At 32.2% G+C, this 12,717-nt stretch overlaps 1 pseudogene; it reads right to left on the reverse strand.

The window, feature by feature from the left end:
• Positions 1-3,840: 3,840 nt before the first annotated feature.
• On the reverse strand, positions 3,841-4,448 carry LOC107020033 (annotated as a pseudogene).
• Between the last annotated feature and the right edge of the window lie 8,269 nt (positions 4,449-12,717).

Here is a 12,717-nt window from a genome sequence, read left to right on the forward strand (position 1 = left end):
ATTAGGCAAATTTGGAACACGGTTTGTAATTGATTTGGATGTCATAGACACAACTATATTCAAATTGTTAAAAAAAATGAACAGGAACGAGAAAAATACAAGAAATCCAAAACAAAACTTGCTTGGCTTAGAGGCACGTTAATACGTTTCTTGAAGATAGTTGGAGTCTCTCCCATGAGCAATCGGAAAAACAAATAACAACTCTATCTTTCGAAATTCAACTAAGCCACAAAACAAGTAGCATTCAAGAATGTTGCTTTGAATAAGTGATTTCACCTTTAGATTAATGCCGCACAAGTGTTTTCAAGGGAGAATAGTTTTTTCTTGAGTGCTATTTCTATTCAGCCAACTCAATTTATTGGACAAGTGTTTTTGCAAGAAAAAGACTTTAACTAAATTGTATTTATTATAGGTTCATGAATTAAAAGAGAAACTTATCTTTCAAAAATCCATAACGTATAATAAAAAAAAAAACTCTTTCAAAATCCTATAACATAGAAATAACAACAAAAAATAATGGTACATCTCACATGCTCTTATTTTCTTCTTTCAAAACTTTTAGCGAGTGAATTTGTTTAAAAAATAATTGGAATAGTAACTTCTACAGTAATTGCATGACAGATGGTCGTTGTTTTTTTTGTCGGATCTTGCCTAATGGAGTGTAGCTTTATTATTTAGTAAGTCTTCTTGTTTTATAACATCTTGTTCTTGTGACGCAGTCCATGGGTAGCTCACTATCGTTGTTTCCAGTTTGGTATGCTTTTCTTCCTCCTACTCACTATCATTGTTTGTTTTCTTTAGGTGGTCTTGTGACAGAGTGAATGGATAGCTCTAATCCACCACCCTTATAAAATATTTTTTAGAAAGTATCTTTTATCATTAGCTAGAGAATCGAAATAACGTTTTAGGAAAATAATTTGTGACCTAGAAACTAACCTCATATAATTGATCTATGACATGACCCCGACACATGTACTAAGATACAACCTTGATGATTGATCCAAACTATGATCCTTAGATCTGACTAAGACAAGACCCTGACTTTCAACTTGATACACGACTTTCAAAATGGATAGGATATCCGATCCAAGAATTGACACCGCCACTCAAACTCTGACACGATTGACCAATCCAGAATTCAAACCTGTCACTCGAATCGAGACCTGACTTTCAAATCAGGATTTGATCCAGACAACTGACAACCAATGCGAGACCCAACTTTTGAATCAGGACCCGACTCATGAACCAACAACTGAGTCTGTATTCTCACTTTTCTTGATATTAGTAAAAATAACTTGAAATCTTGTGTAATAGTTCGTAGTTTTACTCCTTTGAACAAAGAGGATTCCGTGTAAACCTCGTTGTATTTATTGTCAAGTACTTTATCGCATTCAAGAATACTATTAACATGGTACTACGGTTCACGGTGGATTACCACATCCTTTGGAAAAGCTACAACCTTTGAAAAAATCACAACCCTTCTGAAAAGTAACAACTCATTTGAAAAATGTCAAAACTCGTCAACAAAGTCGTAACTGTTTGGAAAAGTCACAGACTAAAAAGCATATCAACATTTAATTTAATATAAATAATTAAATTAATAAAAAAATTTAAGTATTTTTAATTTGTGGTATTATAGTAATTTCACATTCAGTTTAGGAGTTTGATAATTAATACTAATCAATAACTTTTTCTCACGACTCAGAATCAAGTAATGATGGTGAGCAATAAGCCCTCACGTAGGCAAGCCAAAAACCTAACAAGATAAAATAGGAAGACATCATATACTTTTAAAATAAAGGAATAAAAGCATAAATAAATATACATAATAGTGACATAATACAGAATTGTAAATATGATATACTATATGCAAAATAGGTCCGAAGAAGGCCAAGAAAAATACATTAATTAAACACAATAATCAATCTTCGGACCTGGTGTCACTCGTAAATGAGCATCTACATATAAAGAGTTCATATTTACAAGTCTGTCTAGTTCAAAATATAGTACAAAAGAAGGAAACATAGCAAACCTCGGGACATCAAGATCTCACCACAATCATAGTCTACAACGATCACAGGAGATCGACCGCTCTTTGACAATGGGTCTTACTGAGAGCCGTGTCAGAAAAAGGTGGAGAAATATAGTATAAGTACCAAAATATGGGGTACTCAGTAGGTAAAACAGGTCCACCAAGCTTAGAAAGATCAAATATATAGAGAGAAACACGACACTTCTAAACACTACAGTGGAAAGGTTCTATGTTACGATAATATACTACCAAGAAAAGAGGGAAGAAGCACAAGATTGTGAGAAGGAATTAAACACTCAAGAATAGGACACTCGTAACATACATACAACAACTCACCAAATAGGATGATATGATGCAAGTGATGAATACAAGAAAGTAGAAGCATGGAAGAATCCTCGAACCACCTGGAATAATACCTCAGACTTATCTACAAGTGCATTGTAGTGAAATATAACTCGTATTCTCAATTGACGGTCTGCCCAAAATGATACCTCAAGCTTATCCGTGTAAAAGTGGCCCAATATGCATACAAACTCATAAATCAAGCATTTTGTAATTTTATGTCATAAAAACTTTGAGTTCTTTTATTTTCTCATATAAAATTTTCTCAAAATTTAACTAGTGAACCTCCCCTTCAGAACTCAACATATGGGGAGAACATAGTGAAACCTATTTTCATTCCTTAAATATAAAAGTACCAAAGTTTTTTCAAGAATAAACAAATCAAAAGTGAGTACCAAATGCATGATATTGTACCAACTCAACACATGAAACAATCATCAGGGTAAAACCTGACGCAACACAAATGTATTAACATGGAACTCCAGCTAGTCCAAGCTCACAACCTCTGGCTGAACAATAAATAACATTAACGAACTTAAAGGCTCAAAATATAACAACAGGTACACAATCAATCCTAAAAAAAAAATAAACACGCCGAATCTTATGTTTCATGACACCTAGAAGAATTTCTAGAGATACTAAGTGACACCAAGATCAAGGATCAACCCTAACTAAAGTTTTCCGACTAAAAACTAAGCAAAGCAACCGAAATTGCCATAAAGAGTCTAAGGATCATACAAACCTACAAAGTAATCCTAAGTCTACCTAACAATAGAAACAACTCAATATAAACATAATCTAACCAAGACAAGTCTAAAAAGAGTTAAACCATACCAACTTCGAGGTGAAAAGTGCACCCGAACCTCTAATGCAGAACTTTTTCTTCCATAGGGTCTCGAAATAGTGACATGCTATCAAGAGCATAAAATACAAGTCAATACATGAATAACGATATCCATGATCATATTACAAATATCATCTCTTATATTTATAAGAAAAAATTGATTTACATTGCTTTAGATCTAGTCACTACAAGTATTTGATCATGAAATTTCAAAATAAATTGAAATTGTATTTCTGTATTCCAAACTTGGAAAATAGTTAAGAAAGCATTCTAAGAAAAACATTCATTTACAGTATTTTATATCTATCATAAAAATTCTATATAAGTTCAAATTCAATTTCAAATTTGGGAAATTAAATAGTTAACAAAGATTCCTAAGAACTCTTGAGAGGAAAAAAAGTTAAACTATTATACACATCAAGAAATGAACATATAAGAATAAATAACAATAGAACTAATAAATAATATGATAACTAAAGAAAATTAAACAATACTCAATATATGATCCAAGTATGTTGAGTTTTTATTCTAAGCCACATAAATATAGAATTATAAAGTTTTCTATGAATATAAGGAAATTAATAAAAGCGAACATCGCGATGCTAGTGATGAAATATTCAGTCTAATCCTCCTCCTCCTGAGCAGCAACAACAGCCTTTGAAGTGTTACTCTTGTTGTTAGGCAGCAAAATTTTGTGAATTTTTGGAATAACACAACCATTCGGAATGGTCACATCTTTAAGAAATTGATACAACTCCTTATCAAACCTAATAGCTAATTGAATATGCCTTGGAGTGATACGAGTCTTTTGTCATTCCTCGCTGCAATTCCAGCAAATTCAAGCACCTACAATCAATCAATATATGTAAAATTTAGTAACCACAAACCCTAGAAATTTGACATATAAAAAAGATAGAGATAGAGATAGAGAGATAGATAGATAGATAGATAGATAGATAGATACAGAGAGAGAGAGAGAGAGAGAGAGAGAGAGAGAGAGAAGGAGAGAGAGAGAGAGAGAGAGAGAGAAGGACTTGAGAAATTCACCTTTACTGCAAGGTACTCAAGCACAGCAGCGAGAAATACCGGTGCTCCGGCACCAACACGTTTGGCATATTTCCCGACTTTGAGGAATCGGGCAATACGAGCCACTGGAAATTTGAGACCGGCTTTGCTGCTACGGGATCTCCTTTTAGCATTTGAACCAAGGTTTTTCCCTTTACCGGCCATTGCTCTTTTTCACTTCAAAAAAAAAAACTAACAATTTTGCTTTTTGATCTATAGAAACAATAAACAAATGAAGAGGAAGAATTGAATTGTTGTGTGTATGTGAAATTCTACAGCAATCTGGCTTATATATTTATAGCCCACCAAGAGTTATAACCCAGCCAATGAGAAGATGATCACGAGGATTGAACTTGTATGCCGTCGGATGAAAAACAAAATCAACGGTGGATAAAGATGTTGATATATTTAGTCAACTTCAAGAATTATAATAAGTTTATTTCCAAAAATAAAGAATTATGATGTGTGTGTTTTTTCCAAAATAAATAAGTATTAAGATATCTTTGTTACCAACAAAAGGGGATATGATGTCTTTAATTTGTTGACAAAAAAAGAAGAAGACAGAAGGAATTATGATGAGTTTTTTGCTCAAAAAAGAGAGGGGCAATTTGTTTCTTTAATATTTTGGTTTAATAGCCCTTTGGTTAGACTTGAACTTTTACAACTTATTAAAGTGTAATTTGTATAGTAAAAGAAAATAACATATTTTATATGACTAACTTATTATCGGTTCAACAAGCTTGAAAATAACAGTAGCCTTCATTTTTAAAAGCAATACTAGGTTATAGATATTTTTGTTACACAATCCGTGTTTAAAACATTGCTACTGACTACAACGAACTTTAGAAATACGAAGTTACCAAAATTTAATGATTCAGTGAAGAACAAAAATTAATTAATGAAACTAAAATCTGTAAAAAAAATACTACAATTTGGAAAAAACATAATGGAAAGAATATCAAGCCCCCTGAATGCACAATGTCCCCTTAAGGAAATTATTTTCGTCTTGTGTCGGAGGTTTGATTTAGAATATGTCCTCCAGGAAAGAATGATCTCGATCACCAATGTATTAATACCCAAAATGTTGATGCCAGTGAGCCACTTGGCACTTATAAAAGTTTTTCCTCGAAAAAAAGCATTTACTTGCAATGTGTAGCTCATACGAGGGTGGAGCAACTAGTCAATTTGGTGCATACAACTTAACACTCTATGGTTCCGCACATGCGTGGATTCTTATCCTGAAACATTCGATACACATCCGGTTATGCCTATGGAACAATCATCTCATTAAGGGTAAAATGTGCGTTTTAAAGTTAAATGTTACTAGATATAGAAATGTATGATCCTTGGTAGAATTGACCAAAGAGGAAACTGGAATGTATGCCATATCAGTTGTAATTATATTTATAAGAGGAAAACTCAACTTAGATTGAAATAAGAAATGAAACAGTACTACTAATATATGAATTGAACTAAATTCTTACCAATGATTAACCATTTGAAAAATGTTAGCATCATTCGAGAAAACATTAGCTAGTTTCCAAAGCCAACTAGTTGTAGCATTATGACCATGAGTGAATACATTACATGAAAATGAGGGTTCTTATATGTAATTCTTAACTTGTAATTGTTAAATCAAATGAACAAGAATGACAAAAATATAAGAAATCAAAAACTAAAAACTTGCTTGGCTTAAAGACACGTTAATACGTTTCTTGAAGATAGTTGGAGTCTCTCCCACGAGCAATCAAAAGAATAAATAACAACTCTATCTTCAGAATTCAACTATGCCATAAAACAAGTAGCATTCAAGAATGTTGCTCTTCTATTCTTGAATTAGTGATTTCACCTTTTGATTAATGTCTCACAAGTGTTTACAAGGGAAAGTGGTTTTTTCTTGAGGGCTATATCTTTTCGACAAAAAGACACTCAATTTATAGGAAAAATGTTTTTGCAAAAAAAAAAGTATTTAATTAAATTGTATTTATTATAGGTTCATGAATTAAAATAAAAACTTATCTTTCAAAAATCCATAACGTAGTATCAAAAAAAAAACTCTTTTAAAATCCTATAACGTAGAAATAAAAACAAAAAAGAATGTTACAACTTACATTCATGTATTTTGTTCTTTCAAAACTATTAACGAATAAATATTTTTCAAAATTGATTCAAACACTACTCTTACAATCCCCCACTTTTGTCAAGAATTTTTTATCTTTGAAAAATCCAAAAAATATTTTGAGTCATTAATTTAGCAACATGAATCAATAATGGTGTCTTTTGGACTTGAACCATTAGGTAGTGAAGGCTTTCTAAATCATTGACTACTTAGTGAATAAATCTTGAAACAAGTGGTTCATTGAATGAAATAGAGAAATAATCCACGTATATCACTATGTTTTGGTGAAAATCGAAATACTTTGACACCTTACGACCATGTGTCGTGAAACCTTTTAGCCAAGTACTTTAAGATTTCCCTGTTAATATTTTATTGAATAGGCCTCAACTTCGCACTTAGTGCGGTGAATTCCTCAAGAGTAACTTTGAATACTCCGACCAAATAGTCTATGAACTTCATTAAGAGAAATTAATCTCATCCTACTTTACAACAAAGTATTGGTAAATCTATCAAGAGTATTCCTACACAGTCCAATCGAAATCTAGTTGTAGACTTATTAAGAGAATATATCTCAACCTTCTCTTCAGTAGGAATATCGAAAAAATTTATCAAGAATTTTCTTACTAACTCCAACCGAGATCGGTCTTATTAATTTATTAAGAGATTAGAATCTCAATCATGCACATTACTTGTTTCATTTTATTTGAAAAATAGGAATTTTATTGATGTGCTTCACAATTGTAACTTTGATTGTTTTTTCCCTTTGAACCCAAAATTACATCATTAGGTAGGGTTACCATAAAGTACAATTAATTTACAACAAGCTTTATTCCCATCGCATTATAAGTTTCCACCAGTAACTCTTTGTCTAACCCTTTAGACCAAGGATCCGCTAAATTAAGTCTGGACTTCACATATTGATGTGATATCATACCTTCCTGCAATAATCTCCTCACATGATTGTGTTTGAGATGAACTTGTATCGACTTGACATTGTAGCAACACTTGAAGCCCGAAATATAGCAGCTTGATTATCACAATAGATAGTTAAAATGTGGTACTGCATTACTCCACAAAGGAATATCTATCAACATAAATCGTAGCCAATCAACTTCTCCAGCAGAATACGTAGCTATAAATTTTAACTCCATGGTTGAGTGAGTAATACACGTCCGCTTCTTTGATTTCCAAGGGATCGCTGCTCCAGCCAAAGTGAAAATCAAAGCAGTAATAGATTTAGAGTCATGCGGAACAGAATTCCTAGTAGCATCGCTATAGCCTTCAAGAATAGCTGAAAATGTAGAATAATGCAGGCCAACATTAATCTTACCCTTCAGGTATCTTAAAACACAAATTAAGACATTCCAATGTTCAACTATGAGATTTCTAGTAAACTTGCTCAAATCTCCTATTGCGTAACCAATATCCGGCATTATTTAATGCATGGTATACATAAGACTCCCAACAATCTGAAGATATGTCCGCTGGCCGAGAACATCACTAGAGTTTCGCATTAGTTTGATGCAAGGATCAAATGGTGTAAGAGAAAATTTGTCATCAAAGCGACCAAACCCTTTTTAGAACTTTCTCAATATAACTTAATCGAGTAAGATTTAAGCCATTCGTTGATATCATGATTTTAATGCCCAAATATACTCATCTTCTCCAAGATCTTCCATTTCAAATTGAGAAGCTAGAGATGATTTTTTTTCTTTTACTCTTTCAATATCAGTTCCAAAGATCAACTTATCATCTACATAGAGACATATTATAACACTAGATTTTTCTTGAAATTTGCTAAATATGCAAATACCACAACCATTGATTTAGTAACCATTGGAAATCATTACTCTTTTAAAGTTTTCATTCCAATGTTTTGTAGCTTGTTTTAATCAATAAAAAGATTTAAGAAACTTATAGACTTTGAGTTCCTGGCTAGGTACGACAAATCCTTCTGGTTGTTTCATGTAAACTTCTTCATCTAGATCACCATTTAGAAATGCAGTCTACACATCCATTTGATGTATTGCCAGACTATGAAATGCGGCTAAATAGATCAAGATTCAAATAGAAGTCATTCGAGCTACAGGTGCAAAGCTATCAAAATAATCAATATCCTTCAATTGAATAAAACCTTTTGCAACCAAGTGATCTTTGTACTTATCAAAGGTACCATCAGATTTTAATTTGTTTCTAAAGATCCATCAACAACCAATAGACTTACATGCAAGAGGGTGGTCTGATAAAATCCATGTACTATTTGACATAATAGAGTGCATTTCATCATCGATAGATTCATGCAAGAAAGGAGCATCATGTGAAGCCATTGCTTCAACATAACTTCCAGGATCCCTTTTAACTAAATAGACTTGAAAATTTGGTCCAAAGTCTCTTGGTTTGGCTATCTTGCAATACATCTTGATTGACTTTCTTCCAAAGGTTCCACTATTTTTCTTTTAAGAGGAGATATAGAGGAACTTGTATCTTGTTCCAAAGATTCTTTTTTTGTTAGGAAATATATGCTCAAAACATTTAGCATGCAATGATTCGATTATTGTGTGAGGGCTTGGGGTCTCAAGATTCAAAAATCTATAAGCCTTACTGGTTTGTGAATAACCAATAAATACAGAATCTACTCCTCTATAGTGAATCTTAGTCAAATGTTTATATGGTAATCTAAGATTAGCCAAACAATCCCGTAATTTAAAATAATTTATGTTTGGATTTCGATTCTTTCGAAGTGCATATCGAGATTAATCAGGTTTCTTGGAATGAATTCAATTCAAAATATGACATTCAAAATATAAGGCTTCAGTCAAAAAATTTTCAGTGATACCAGATCCATAAAGCATAGATTTAACCTTTTTGATGAAAGTTCTGTTCTTTCTTTCTGTTACACCGTTTTGTTGTGGTGTATACGACATAGTCAATTGTTTCTCAATGCCTTCTTTTTCACAAAAATCAATAAATTTAATCTTAAATATTCTCCACCTCTGTTACATCTAATTTATTTAATCATCGAAATCAATTTATATTCAACTTCTGCTTTATATGTTTCAAAAGTCTCAAATGCCTCATCTTTTGTTTTTAATGGAAAGACATATGTGTACCTTGAGTAATTGTTAATTAAAGTCATAAAATATCTCTTTCCATGAATTGATAAACAATCCATATCACAAATATCACTGTTGATTAACTCCAAAGTATGATATCCTTTCAACAGTTAAAATGCTTCTTTGTTATTTGACATTTACTACAAGTAATACACTTGGCAACATGATCCTTTCCACAATCTGTAATTAATTCATTTTTCATCATAAGTTGAATGGATCTAAAATTCACATGACTAAAACGTTCATGCCATAAATCTAAAGACTCAACAACATAAGCAAGAATATTTTCATTTTCAATATTAAGTTTGAACATGCCATTTGTAGCATAACCTTTTCCAAAAAACATGCCTTGTTTAGACAAAATAAATTTATCTGCCTCAAAAAAATATTTTAAAGTCATGCTTCGGAAGAAGTGTACCTCACACCAAGTTCTTTCGAATATCAAGAACATGCAGTACATGTATCAATGTGGCCATCTTTCTGGAAGTGAATTTAAGTTCAACAGTTCCTTTTTCCACAACCTTAGCAGGGGATGAGCTTGTCATATGCAAAACTTTATAGCCCCCACTAAATCATAGGTTGTGAAAATATTTTGATTACTTGATATATGACGAGTTGCACCAGTGTGTATTCACCATTCCATTTGATCTCCCGCTATAAATGCTTCTGTGACCATTGACACTAGTTCTTTTTTTGTATTATTAATTTCCTTTTCTTTCTTCCTTTCAGCTTTAAGAATTTTACGATCACGTGCATAGTGACCAATTTTATGACAATGATAACATTCATTCGACTTAGAGTAAGAATTAGTACACTTGAAATTTTTACTCTTCTTTGCCTTCAAAAATTTGTTATTGGCAGGTTCTTTCATGATATTTTCTTCAAGAACATGAGATTTTATGATGGGCTCCTTCAAGATGTTATTGTCACGATATTGTGTCTCTTGTTGAAGTGTTTCAATTATTGTTCAACAGTCAAATTTTCCTACTTGTGTAAGAGTTTGCTTCTGTACTTCTTCCAAGATGGAGGAAGTTTTGAGACAATAGAACCAACATGAAAGTTTTTATCAAGACCAATTTCAGATCTAGCAATTTATTACTTATAAATTGAAATGCTTGTACTTATTCAGTGATTCATTTGTCCTCAACCATTTTGAGCTCCACAAAATTTGAAACAAGAAATTACTTTCAATTCGCCTCTTCTTCTAAATAGATTGCTTTAAAAGTATCCCTTTTTAGAAAATTTGCACTTAATATAATATTGATCATAATATTTATTGGACATTCCTCCAAGAAATAATTCTTGCATAAATAATCATCATCTTGCAACTTGACAATTTGTTCTTTAATTAAAGTAGCCTCGTCGGTTGCTACCTCAGAACCAGGAGCGTCAGGACTAGGTTTCTCAAGAACATATGCAAACTTTAGTCGTCGTAAAAACAATTCCATCTTTCCACGCCATCTAGAAAAGTCTTTGCCATTAAATATTTCAAAATTAGGATTAGGCAAATTTGGAACACGGTTTGTAATTGATTTGGATGTCATAGACACAACTATATTCAAATTGTTAAAAGAAATGAACAGGAACGAGAAAAATACAAGAAATCCAAAACAAAACTTGCTTGGCTTAGAGGCACGTTAATACGTTTCTTGAAGATAGTTGGAGTCTCTCCCATGAGCAATCGGAAAAACAAATAACAATACTATCTTTCGAAATTCAACTAAGCCACAAAACAAGTAGCATTCAAGAATGTTGCTTTGAATAAGTGATTTCACCTTTAGATTAATGCCGCACAAGTGTTTTCAAGGGAGAATAGTTTTTTCTTGAGTGCTATTTCTATTCAGCCAACTCAATTTATTGGACAAGTGTTTTTGCAAGAAAAAGACTTTAACTAAATTGTATTTATTATAGGTTCATGAATTAAAAGAGAAACTTATCTTTCAAAATCCATAACGTATAATAAAAAAAAAACTCTTTCAAAATCCTATAACATAGAAATAACAACAAAAAATAATGGTACATCTCACATGCTCTTATTTTCTTCTTTCAAAACTTTTAACGAGTGAATTTGTTTAAAAAATAATTGGAATAGTAACTTCTACAGTAATTGCATGACAGATGGTCGTTGTTTTTTTTGTCGGATCTTGCCTAATGGAGTGTAGCTTTATTATTTAGTAAGTCTTCTTGTTTTATAACATCTTGTTCTTATGACGGAGTCCATGGGTAGCTCACTATCGTTGTTTCCACTTTGGTATGCTTTTCTTCCTCCTACTCACTATCGTTGTTTGTTTTACTTAGGTGGTCTTGTGACAGAGTGAATGGATAGCTCTAATCCACCACCCTTATAAAATATTTTTTAGAAAGTATCTTTTATTTTTAGCTAGAGAATCGAAATAACGTTTTAGGAAAATAATTTATGACCTAGAAACTAACCTCATATAATTGATCTATGACATGACCCCGACACATGTATTAAGATACAACCTTGATGATTGATCCAAACTATGATCCTTAGATCTGACTAAGACAAGACCCTGACTTTCAACATGAGACACGACTTTCAAAATGGATAGGATATCCGATCCAAGAATTGACACCGCCACTCAAACTCTGACACGATTGACCAATCCAGAATTCAAACCTGTCACTCGAATCGAGACCTGACTTTCAAATCAGGATTTGATCCAGACAACTGACAACCAATGCGAGACCCAACTTTTGAATCAGGACCTGACTCATGAACCAACAACTGAGTCTGTATTCTCACTTTTCTTGATATTAGTAAAAATAACTTGAAATCTAGTGTGATAGTTCATAGTTTTACTCCTTTGAACAATGAGGATTTTGTATAAAACTCTTTGTATTTATTTTATGTACTTTATCGCATTCACGCAAACTATTAACCTCGTACTACGGTTCACTGTGGATTACCACATCCTTTGGAAAAGCTACAACCTTTGAAAAAATCATAACCCTTCAGAAAAGTCACAACTCATTAGGAAAATGTCAAAACCCGTCAAAAAAGTCGTAACTCTCTGAAAAAGTCACAACTCTTTAGTATGAAAGCATATCAACATTTAATATAGTAAAAATAATTAAATTAATTTAAAAAATTAAGTATTTTTAATTTGCGGTATTATAGTAATTTTAACGTTCAGTTTAGGAGTTCGTGTTTTTAAATTAGAATATATATATATATATA

Source organism: Solanum pennellii, chromosome 5 (genome assembly GCF_001406875.1).
Source record: "Solanum pennellii chromosome 5, SPENNV200".
Taxonomy (NCBI): domain Eukaryota; kingdom Viridiplantae; phylum Streptophyta; class Magnoliopsida; order Solanales; family Solanaceae; genus Solanum; species Solanum pennellii.